We start from the raw sequence: 12,500 nt of genomic DNA on the forward strand, positions 1-12,500 counted from the left end.
CTTGAAACAGTCTCTCTTTCTCTTTAAATTGCTGTTTTAACACACGAATTTACGCAATTTTCACATTCGTTTACTCTCTATTCTAACGAGACACCTGCCAACACACAGACATACCCAATTTCGCGAGCACACACGCACACGTAACAAGTTTATAGGTAGAGTCTGCTAGAAATAGCAGCTATGTACATCCCAAAGCCCTCGTGATGTTTTGAAAAATTAGTGCACATTGAATAATAAGAAATTATTTTTAATTCTTACAAACCAAAAAATATAGGTGGTCAATAAGACGATGGCTCTAACCGATTTAAGGTCTAATAGGTTTAAATAACGACAGCAGCAACGTACACACAAGATACACACGCACAAGTTCTCTTGGAACCTCTATTATGATTATATCTCAGCTCTCCCAGATTTACTCAAATGTTAAAAGAAGGATTCGAAATTATGAATAAAATTATGTTGATTGTTCTCGAAGTAAACATTTCGGAGACACAGCTACGGTCCTGCTTTTGCTGATACAGGTAAGCAATAAAATGAAGGAAAAAAAAAAACAGCTATGAAGATAAACAGAACCATGGTTGGGATTATGATGGCGCCATTAGTATTATTAATAATAGTAATGATTTATTTATTAACCACTATAATTCGACAACAACATCTGGGACAGTATATGTGAATATGTGTTGGACTACGTGAAAATATGTGATAATCCGAATAGCGGAAGCTCTCAAGAATAATTAAACAAGGAATGGTTTATACAATCGTGGGAGGGGTGAACAAATATTAGTTTTTAAATTAAGAAGGTCGAAAAGTTTGAAGGTAGGGCATTGTTGATTCAATAGTCTCGAATGCTGAAATGGTACTATATTTTATCGCCTCTTCAAAAAATCTGAAAAGCGAAGATCACTATGGCTAATTTAAGATCAGGACTTAAATTGCCGGATGCAGTACCGGAAGGTATTTTGTTCGACATTTTTATCAAATCTCCCAGTTGGCCAGTTGGCTAGAATTTATAGGCAATGTGGTGTTGCATTTCTATTCTGATTTCGCTTTCTTCCAGTCGAGCATTAAATCAACTGGGTCATTGCTTTTCTCTCAGAATGTTGGGGACTGCTTTGGGCGTTGTGTTTTCTTTGAAAATTTTACTTGTCCTCGGACTGGGCTCATACTTACTTGTACATGTATATGACATTATTTTTCTTATATCCCCGATAGCTTCTTAACTGTCAACAACATTTATTCCTTGCTCTTCGACATGTGAAGATGGGGTGATAATAATGCAGATGTTTTCGGTCAGCACCGTGCTGCGTGTTGGACTCCAAGTTTGCTCGGTTCCTCTATCTATGGTCCGTTTCGGTTACTGAGAACTGGTAATGATTTATCCATTTATCTTATTAACTGTAAATTGTGGTGTCTTGGAGCGGGCAATTACTAGAGAGCCCTTGATGTTTCTACCTTTGTTATTTATTTTTCAATGTGCTCTTTACTCTAGCGCTTCTCCTACTCCAGGCAAGTACAGCTCAATTATCTCCTATTATCTTCTTGTAACAGCTGATCCTTCTGCTCTGTGCACCCGCTCTGATTCTTTTCCGATTTGATTCCCCATTCGTGTATAGCACGAGCCAGTCTTGGCATTTTCGGAGATTATCAAAAATTGATTTTGTATGTAGAATCCAGCCGAGCACATGTTATTGCATATTGTTGTATGTCATGTTCAGACACAATCTGTTAGAGCCTCAAACAAAGCCTTTTCAATGATGACGGCAAAACAATGGCCAACGTCAATACCAGAGGTTCTTCTGCACAGCTTCTCTTTCGTTTTCTATTTATTGTGAAAACTGTTTGTAAACAGTCGTTTAAAACATGAAGATCTCATGTATATAATAACGTCCTAAACACATAATAGCTAGGCATACATATCTATGTCCTAACCCGTACCATCAAGTACGCAGCGAATTATATAACATTCAAGTCTTTGTATAATACACCTAGTGGTTTGTATATAAAATAATAAACTTTTCTTAAAAAACAGAGGTAGGCCACTTTCCTCTCTGCTGTTCCTCAATTAAATCGTCGGGGGCAAGAAATCTCTCCGGTGTTTGTGTCACACCTCTCTCACATTTGCACGCTTTCGTTCTGGGACCTGTTCCTTGTCTAGCGTCCCGCAAAACGATATCATTGTTTTGTTTATAATATTATGAAAGCTAGCACTTTTGCATATGTATATATTAAAAAGTAAATATATATGTTCACTACTAGTTCTGCTTGTTCAATGGTTATCTTTTAATTCTGAACACCTTTCTTTTTATTTTCACTTTAGTTTACAATAATTGCATAATTTTGGGAACCTATTGATTGCTTCTAAATTTGAAGTAAGTATTTTGTTTTGCTCCTTCAAAACTATGTGTACTAAATTTCCGGAAAACACTTGTTTACAAAAAATATAAAAAGAAGAAAGAGAAAGAAAACTGTAACAACATTATTCAACGTCTTTTAGCACCTCAGTTGGAGATGGGACGTACAAGCGTTTGAAATTACGTTATTAATAAAAAAAAAACACACATAAACGAAAAATTAAATATTCGTTTCCAACAAATTAATTGCACTAACTCCAATTTGGCGCACAATTACGAGTTCTGTTGCTCGTATCTACTGACCACAAAAACTTCATTATTATTAATATTATTATCATAATTATTATTATTCTTTAGTAGTTTTATTTTTATTACATGTTTTCACTTCACTACCGAGCACAACACCGTGTGCCTTGGATGTGTGCTGTGGTTTGCTGTGATGCTCTTATGGTTACTGTATTGAAAGTATTATTATTATTATTATCATTATTATTATTATTATTATTATTATTATTATTAGTAGTAGTAGTAGTAGTAGTAGTAGTAGTAGTAGTAGTAGTAGTAGCAGTAGTAGTAGTAGTGGTGGTGGTGGTTTAAAATTTTGGCACAAAGGTAACAAATTTAGAGGTGGCACTAAGTCGATATTTTATCATCCCAGGAAGGATGAAAAGCAAAGTCGACCTCGGTGACATTTGAACTCACAACGTGAAAAGGGACCAAAGGCCACTAAGCATTTTGCCAGGCGTGCAAAAAAGTCTGCCATCTCGACGACCTAATAATAATAATAATAATAATAATAACAACAATCCTTTGTACTATAGGCACAAGACCTGACAATTTTGGGGAGCGGTCCAATCGTTTACCTCGACTCCAGTGCCTAACTGGTACTTAATTTATCGACCCACGAAAGGATGTAGGGCAAAGTCGACCTCGGCAGTATTTGAAACCAGAACGAAATACCGCTAAGCATTTAACCCAGCATTCTAACGATTCTGCCAGCTCGTATATATATACATATATATATATATATATATATATATATATATATATATATATATATATATATATATATATATATATATATATATATATATATATATATATATATATATATATATATATATATATATATATATATATATATATATATATATATATATATATATGTATATATATATATATATATATATATATATATATATATATATATATATATATATATATATATATATATATATATATATATATATATATATATATATATATATATATATATATATATATATATATATATATATATATATATATATATATATATATATATATATATATATATATATATATACATATATATATATATGTATGTGTATATATATACTTCCATATATATACAAACACTTATATATATATATATATATATATATATATATATATATATATATATATATATATATATATATATTGCATGTATATATATGTTTGTATGTTTGTATGAATTATATAAATTTGTTTGTGTGTGTAAGAGAGAGATAGAGTATGTGTGCGTTTGTATGCATTTGGGTTCGTGTTTATCCCTCATCACCACACGACAACTACTTTTGTTTTGTGTTAGTCTCCGTAAACTAGTCGTTTGTGAAAGGAACCAATGTTTAAGTATTGTCGTCGATATATTCCAGTGTAGCCTTGAAAACTGTGTCTCTTCATTATCGCAAGCTAATATTCAATCTTTTACACGTTTCGGTCATTTGACTACGGCCATGCTGGGGTATCACCTTTAGTCGAAGTAATCGACCTCAGGACTTATTCGTTGTAAACCTAGTACTTATACTATCGGACTACTTTTTCGAAACGCTTGATTTCGGAGACATATACACAGCAAAATCGGTTGTCAAGTGATGGTGGTGGGATAAACACAGACACAACGGCATACACACATAAATACAAGTGATTGTGTGATATATATATATATATATACATATATATATATATATATATATATATATATATATATATATATATATATATATATATTTATTTATTTATACGACGGGCTTCTTTGTTTCCGCCTGACAATTCCACTCACAAGAATTTTGTTGGGCCGATGGTATAGTAGAAAACACCTGCCCAGGTCCACGCAGTGGGACTGAACTATGTGGTTGGGAACAAAAGCATCTTAGCACACAACCACGCATGCGCCTAATGATTGAAATTAGTAAAGAATAACAGAATAAAGCTATGAGCTAAGACATATTTGACATGTCATACTTGAGATATCAGGTCGTAGATCATTGTACATTGTGAAAGGAAAAAGAGAAAAGCACCTGAAATACGAACAACCCACATCCAGCTGCAGCTATTATGAATACAGCATTTCACCTTAAAGAGAACTTGATACTCATAGAGTACCGGTTCTATACCAATAGGCGGCCAATAAAAGGAAAGAAGTCAACTCCCAAAACATGTACTTTAGAAAATGAATCCCACCAAAATATAATATTTATCATATTACAGAGAGAAGAAACATCAATATATTGCAAGAAACAAGCTAGCAAGAGAATTAAGAGAAAAATATAGTCTACAAACACGACTAAAAACATGCCATGCTGCATATTCCTGAAGAGTATAGATTGTATCAACAACAACAACAACAATAATAATGATGACGATGATTTTTGCTATGGAGACAAGGCCTCGAAGATCACGCAGGAGAGACTTGTTGATTACATCTCCCCTAGTACTTAGCAAGCACATATTTTATAGACACCGAAATAACCAATGGTAAAGTTGACTCGTGCGAAATTTTCACTCACAAGGTAATCCGAAGCAGTTTACCCGGCGAGGTAACAGTTTTCTCAGATAACCGCTTTGATCTAACATCTAACAATATGCTAGTTTTGTCAATCAGGTGTACAAACATGATAATATTGGTATAATATCATTCAATTTATGAAACAATGAATGTTGTTAATAATACAAAAAAAACAAAAACAAAAGCAAAAACAAAAACAAAAACAAAACAAAAACAATGATTTCAGTGACTTGAGCTGTAAATATTTGCAGCGATTGACGTAAATGTTTTGAATTATATTTCTCTTTTGAGTTCACATCTTGCAAGATTCCATTCATTATCGTTGGCACTTTTTAAACATTGATGCAGTAAACTGCATACGATTTTATAACTATTTCTATACTCTGTATTTGTAAAATACATTGTGCCGTTCCAGGAAGCATAATATAATTTCAACATTGTAATATATTCTATTATAAACGTTTCAGACAAGATGCATTAGAGTATCTCGTCTTGTCACTGCCGGATATGATACCAGCGCTGCGGGTTTAATACACCACGTGTTAGTTATGCACCTATGAAAGTCAGTCAATTATAGCATTTTCTACTCTATTATGAAGGCAAATGAAAAGTGTAAAGTATTAAGAACTGATTAAATTCTCTGGGGCAGAGATTATTGACAACGGAAATAATTTAATATATATTTTTGTGATTGTTATCTGCGTCTATAGAAACGCTAATAATAATAGAATTGTTTTGTTTTTGTTTTTGTGAGAATAAGAATGAAAGTAAGGGAATTCTATAAACTTAGATAAACTTAGATATGCTTCGACCAAAGATTGGTCCAGGCCATGTCTAACTTAATAGCACCACGAGCACTCTGTCATCCATAAAATCTCGGTAAATATTAATATACACTTTGAAATCTAGTATTGTTTTATTTTTAATGTTTTAAGTATTACAGTAACAATAACGCCTAGTTTCAGAAACAAAAGAAAAATTATTAAATTTATGTTGGCTGTTTACTGTACGAGTTAACATTTACGTAGACAATTTTGTCTCATCGTTGTATTTAACATATCCACCATCGTATCCGCCATACTGGGAATAATTTGCTGTGTTTCATGTTCGAATTGTTGGAAACGTATTTCCAAAAGCAAGGAAAAGAACGAAGGAAAAAAGAAAGAAAGCTGCGTCTATATACTGAAATGATAACCTAAATAAATGGGAACTAAAATCTATGGAATATCGAAACTGTTACCAAGTCATTCAACACGAATTTATTTTACAGAGTACTTAAGCATGGAAAGTGAGAAGACATAAGATATCCATACATTTGAAACTTTTATACATAGGAGTAGGAGTGGCTGTGTGGTAAGCAGCTTGCTTACCAACTTCATGGTTCCTGCTTCAGTTCCACTGAGTAGCCCCTTGGGCAAGTTTCTTCTACGATAACCTCGGGCCGACCAAAGCCTTGTGACTGGATTTGGTACGCGGAAACCTAAAGAAGTCCGTCGCATATATGTATATGCTTGTGTAGCTGTGTTTGCCACCCCACCCACCGTCATTTGACAACTGATGTTGATGTGTTTACGTCCCCGTAAATTAGCGGTTCAGCAAAAGAGACCGATATAATAAGTACTAGGCTTACAAAGAATAAGTCCTCTGGTCGATTTGTTCAACTAAAAGTCGGTGCTCCAGCATGGCCGCATTCAAATGACTGAAACAAATAAAAGAATTAAAGAATAATTATAGGAACAAAAATCGCTTAAATCTGGCAACCAAAATCAAAATATAAGCAGATTTGCTTTAATGTCAAGGTTACATGAACCTAAATGATACCAGCAATTCAAATTAATTACGAACAGTGTCATGACATATTTTATATGAAACACAGTAATACCAATTTCATATTTTATTTGAAACACAGTAATACCAATTATGATTATTTCACCTTAGAATGAATTTATCGCATATATCAAAAGAATGAAATATAATGGAGGATAAAATTATGTTAAAATAATAGTTGCAAATTTAACGCTTGTTGCATGACATTTGCCACTCGAATGACACATGAACTGTAAAGAAAATGAAGTATAGTTGCAGAAATAATTTTAGATTATTTTCAGTTGTTTGTTTTAATTAACGTTGTGCCGTGGAAGAAATTATGTTAACTACGCAATATTACCATACGCTCTGGAAAACTTCACTTAACCATAAAACGTCCCGACAATGTTTACTCTCATGCAATCTGTACATTACAATGTTTATGATCTTCATAGATATACTTTTGAATATTTAATCTAAATACATATGTACGATTATCAGGCAAAACCAAATTTTACTGATAATTTTATCAGTAATCTCACCTATTTATTTATAAGTAAAACTAAACATCACTCCAAATATTGGCCACTATCTATTGATATTGACAAAAGAAAAACCTTTTGTAAAGTTTATTCCTTATATTTATGCTAAAGGTTGCATTAGCTGAGAGGTTATAGAAAATGGAGATTAGATTTACAATGTTTTTCAGATGAAAAGAAAATGTTTTAAATCAGAAGGCCTCACATTAAACATTAAATTCAAATTCGGTGATTTTGACTTACAGAGAATTACATGTATACCAAGATATGTAATTCTAAGGCTGGCAAATCTACTGATTGAAGCCCCTAGACAAATAGGTTATCTCCATTCAATTAGCCGGCTTTTAAATGTAAGAAGCGTGTAGCCGAAATCATACCTTACAGTTTTACGAAAGTATTTATGGATCAATGTAATTTACTGCAAAAAGAGGCATGGAAAAAAAATGGAAAAGTAGAGGCTTCAAAGAGATAGATGGCATTCATCTTCAAAAGTGTAATACATAAACACCGACAGAATCAAAGCAGTTCAGTAAAATTCGATTTACTAACGTTGTACATTACATAAACAGCCACGTGTAGATTAATATTTGGTATTTGCATGCCGAATGATTGTATCACCTGATACCATGTGACATAGAGATGTTATAACAAGTTTGAAATCGCGATGTCAGCAATTTGTGGAGCAATACCTATTCTTACGTCTACAATACACAAACACATGAAACACGTTTGTCTCGAGAAAAGTAAATAAATTATATACAGGATGTGTACGTATTTTGTGTGAAGACAAACATGTAAATATGTATCTGCGTGTGTATATAAATATATATATATATATATATATATATATACATGTAAATTTAAAGATATACAGACACACATACACACACACGCACACACACACACACACGTAAATTTAAAGATATATATGTGAGTGGGTGTATGTGTGTGCTTATACGCACTCACACACATATTGTGGTGGGTGGAGAGCAAACGAGTGAGAGAGAGAGAGAGAGAGAGAGAGAGAAAAAGAGAGAGAGAGAGAGAGAGAGAGAGAGAGAGAGAGAGAGAGAGAGAGAGAGAGAGAGAGAGAGAATGTTACGGTAACAGCAGGAGACACAACACAATTAGGCTGTCATAGATATCTTGAAACATAATGCTAGCTACACTAATTCAATTATTACCTATTTTAAGGCTCCGATGATTGCGGTGAAATGATAAAAAACATAATTTTACAAAGTAAATACGTGTCAAATTAATTGGTGGAAGTTTCCCTCGACAAAAGGAATGATTATACGCACTCACGCGCACACACGCACACATACACACACCCACGCACATACACACCCACACACCCACACACACGCGTATATATATGTGTGTGTGTGTGTATATATATATCTTTATATCTATATCGATCTGAATACATATATATATATATATATATATATATATATATATATATATATATATATATATATATATATATATATATATATATATATATATATATATATATATATATATATATATATATATGTATATATATATATATATATATATATATATATATATATATATATATATATATATATATATGTATATATATATATATATAATGAATCGACCGGAATACTTAATGTTTTAAAGCATCGTACTTATTCGATCATTATTTTTTTGCCGAACTGTTAATTTACGGGAATATAACCACAGATCACCGTGTACCAAACGGTATTGAGGGACGAATACAGATCCACACACACACATACGCACACACAGACACTCACACTCACACTCACACACGTTTATATATGCAACGGTCCTCTTCATTTTCTGTATGCGAAAACCACTTACAAGGCTTTAATCGCACCGAGCCTATAGTAGAATACACTCGCTGAAGGTATCATGTAGTGGGACTGAACCCGGAACCATGTGGTTGGGATGGAAGCATCTTACCACACAACCAAACCGTATGCACTTATAAATCCATACAAATTTATTTACATCATAAATATACATATGCAGCTATGAACGAATTATCATATATATATGTGTGTGTGTGCGTGTGTGTATGCATGTATATATGTACGTATTTATATCTGTGGGTGTGTATATATGCATGAATGTTTAAATATGTATATATATAATGAAGTCTCTATTTATATATAGATAGATAGATATGTGCTTGTTGTGCGTGTGTCTATATGTGTTTACAAACACAAGCATGACTATTCTGTGTAAGTAGTTCACTTCACTAACACGCAGCTTGGCGTCCAGTCCCACACCACGTGATATTCTTTAGGCAGGTGACAGTTACTATAACGCTGTGCCGTCCTATGCATTGTGGATGAATATATTAGAGGGAAGATGAGCGTAAACCTGTCCTATATGTGTCTGTGTGTCTGTGCGTTTATCCCGCTACTTGTCAACACTCATTTGTTTACTTCCGAAACATACAATTCAGTGATTCGATTTCTTAAAACATTTCCTGGGAATAATGTGACTAAAATTACTCAATGCAGTGTCCCAGTATGTCGGTATATAATAGCTAAATATGTGTGTGTGTGTGTGTGTGTGTGTGTGTATGTTTATGTGCGTGCATGTGTATGGGCGCAAGTGTGTGTGAGAAGGCAAGTGCTTCAGCGGTTAGGGTATTCGGCCACGATTGTAAGGTCGTAAGTTCGATTCACGGTAGCGCGTTATGTCTTTGACCAACACGCTTTTACTTCAGGTTAGTCCATTTCCCGTGGCTGGCAAAAATGGGTTGTAAATGTAATTCTAACGGGTAGCCTCGTCGTATTCTTGATTACGCTAAATCTCAAGGAAGATCACGTTAAGGGTGCGCGTGTTTATGGTGTGCTCAACCATTTACACGGTAATTTCTCGAGTAGGCTGTTCCGTTTGCCGGATCAACTGGAACATGCGTCGTTACCGACGGAATGCCAATTATTATATATATATATATAGATAGATAGATAGATAGATAGATAGATAGATAGATAGATAGATAGATAGACAGATGCATAGATAGATAGATAAAGCTATGATGCATGCATGCATATAAATGATACATACAAACGTACACACAATCGCTACTGCACGGGACATTTGACTTGCTAACTGAATAAAAAAAAAACAGCAGATACAAGTGCACTTTAATACTTACAATTAATTTATGCATTCATATATATATATATATATATATATATATATATATATATATATATATATAATTTTGTACACACACACATACGTATGCATATATTTATGTATTTATATGTGTGTGTGTGTGTGTGTGTGTGTGTGTGAGTGAAGGCGCATGCCTCAGTGGTTAGACCGTCGAGCTTACGATCGTGAAGTTGTCAGTTCGAATCCCGGACCGGGCTGCGTGTCGTGTTCTTGAGCAAGACACTTTATTTCACGTCGCTCCAGTTCACTCAGCTGTAGAAATGAGTTGTGACGTCACTGGTGCGAAGCTGTATCGGCCTTTTCCTTTCCCTTGCATGATATCGGTGGCGTGGAGAGTTGAGGCTGGTATGCATGGATGACTGCTGGCTTTCTACAAACAACCTTGCCCGGACTTGTGCCTCGGAAGGTAACTTTCTAGGTGCAATCCCATGATCATGCGTGACCGAATGGGGTTTCCGCATATGTGTCAATAAGAGTAATACTTCCTTCTAATAAAGGCAGAAAGCCTGAAATTTGTACTGAGAGTACTAGTCGGTTACATAGCCCCCAGTGTTTCACTGGCACTTAACTCAGTGATCCAAAAGGATTAAATATAAATTCAGCCTCAGAGTAATTCAACTCAGAACATGAGGATTTACAAAATGTCGCTCAGCATTTCAGCGGGCGGGCTAACGATTCTGGCCGCTCACCGCCTTACTACTACTACTACTACTACTACTACTACTACTACTACTACTACTACTACTACTACTACTACTACTACTGATGATGATTATGATGATGATAATAATAACAGCAATAATAATAACAATAACAATAATAATAATGATAATGATGATGATGATGATGACGATGATGATGATGATGGTGATAGTAGTAATAATAATAATAATAATAATAATAATAATAAAAGCTGCAGAATATGTGGAAATGTGGAAATATTGTTTCTGGCTGCCAAGTTCTGGCTTGAAGGAATATATTCAGAGACACGACAGAGTTGGGACCAATACATAATGGAAGCTATGCCAACACTATTGAATAACAACAGAAAAAGATGGTTTAGACGCACACCAGAAATGGTTACAGAAAATTAGAAAGCAACCATACTCTGAGATATGCTAATACAATGAAATAGAGAAATTAAGGTCAATTAGCCGGATATAATTGTCAGAGATCACCAAGAAGAGAAAAAAAAAATAATGATAATGATGATGATGATGGTATTGATACATCTAATCGATGTATCAATACCAACAGATGACAATATTTCTCGAAAAGAATCGGAGTAACATACAAAATACAAATATTTAGAAATATAGATAACTGGATTACAGAATCTACAAACAGAAATAATTCCTATCGTAGTAGACACTTTAAGCATGATAAAAAAAAAATCAGACAAATACATAGTAAAATCACCAAGAGTAAGCAGTGTATATAACATACAAAAAAAAAAATAGCACTGCTAGGCACCACACATATGCTACGTAAATCACTTACACTACAGTGATAATAAGAACAACTCAAGAAACCATATACATTATTTACATTATTTACATTCGATGGATATTTGTCCTCATCTTGTTTGATATACCCCCACCCCAGCGTTTTTCAGTTGTTTTGGTGAAATTTCGAACCCGGGTTCTCATTCGAAAGGTATTTTTCGATGTTGCTATTATTATTATTATTATTATTATTATTGTTAGTGTTCAGGTCACTGCTTGGGGTCGAACTTGGAATCTTGGGGTTAGTATCCCGCGTTCTTAACCACTACGCTATATGCCCGTAGTGGTTAAGAGCGCG

At 33.8% G+C, this 12,500-nt stretch overlaps 1 protein-coding gene across 3 annotated transcripts in view; it reads left to right on the forward strand.

Annotated features, from left to right (window-relative positions):
* LOC106884018 (uncharacterized) overlaps positions 1–12,500 on the forward strand; it is a 1,573,201-nt gene that overhangs the window by 1,968 nt on the left and 1,558,733 nt on the right. The window lies entirely within an intron of this gene.

This window comes from Octopus bimaculoides, chromosome 1 (genome assembly GCF_046866305.1).
Source record: "Octopus bimaculoides isolate indiv1 chromosome 1, ASM4686630v1, whole genome shotgun sequence".
NCBI lineage: Eukaryota > Metazoa > Mollusca > Cephalopoda > Octopoda > Octopodidae > Octopus > Octopus bimaculoides.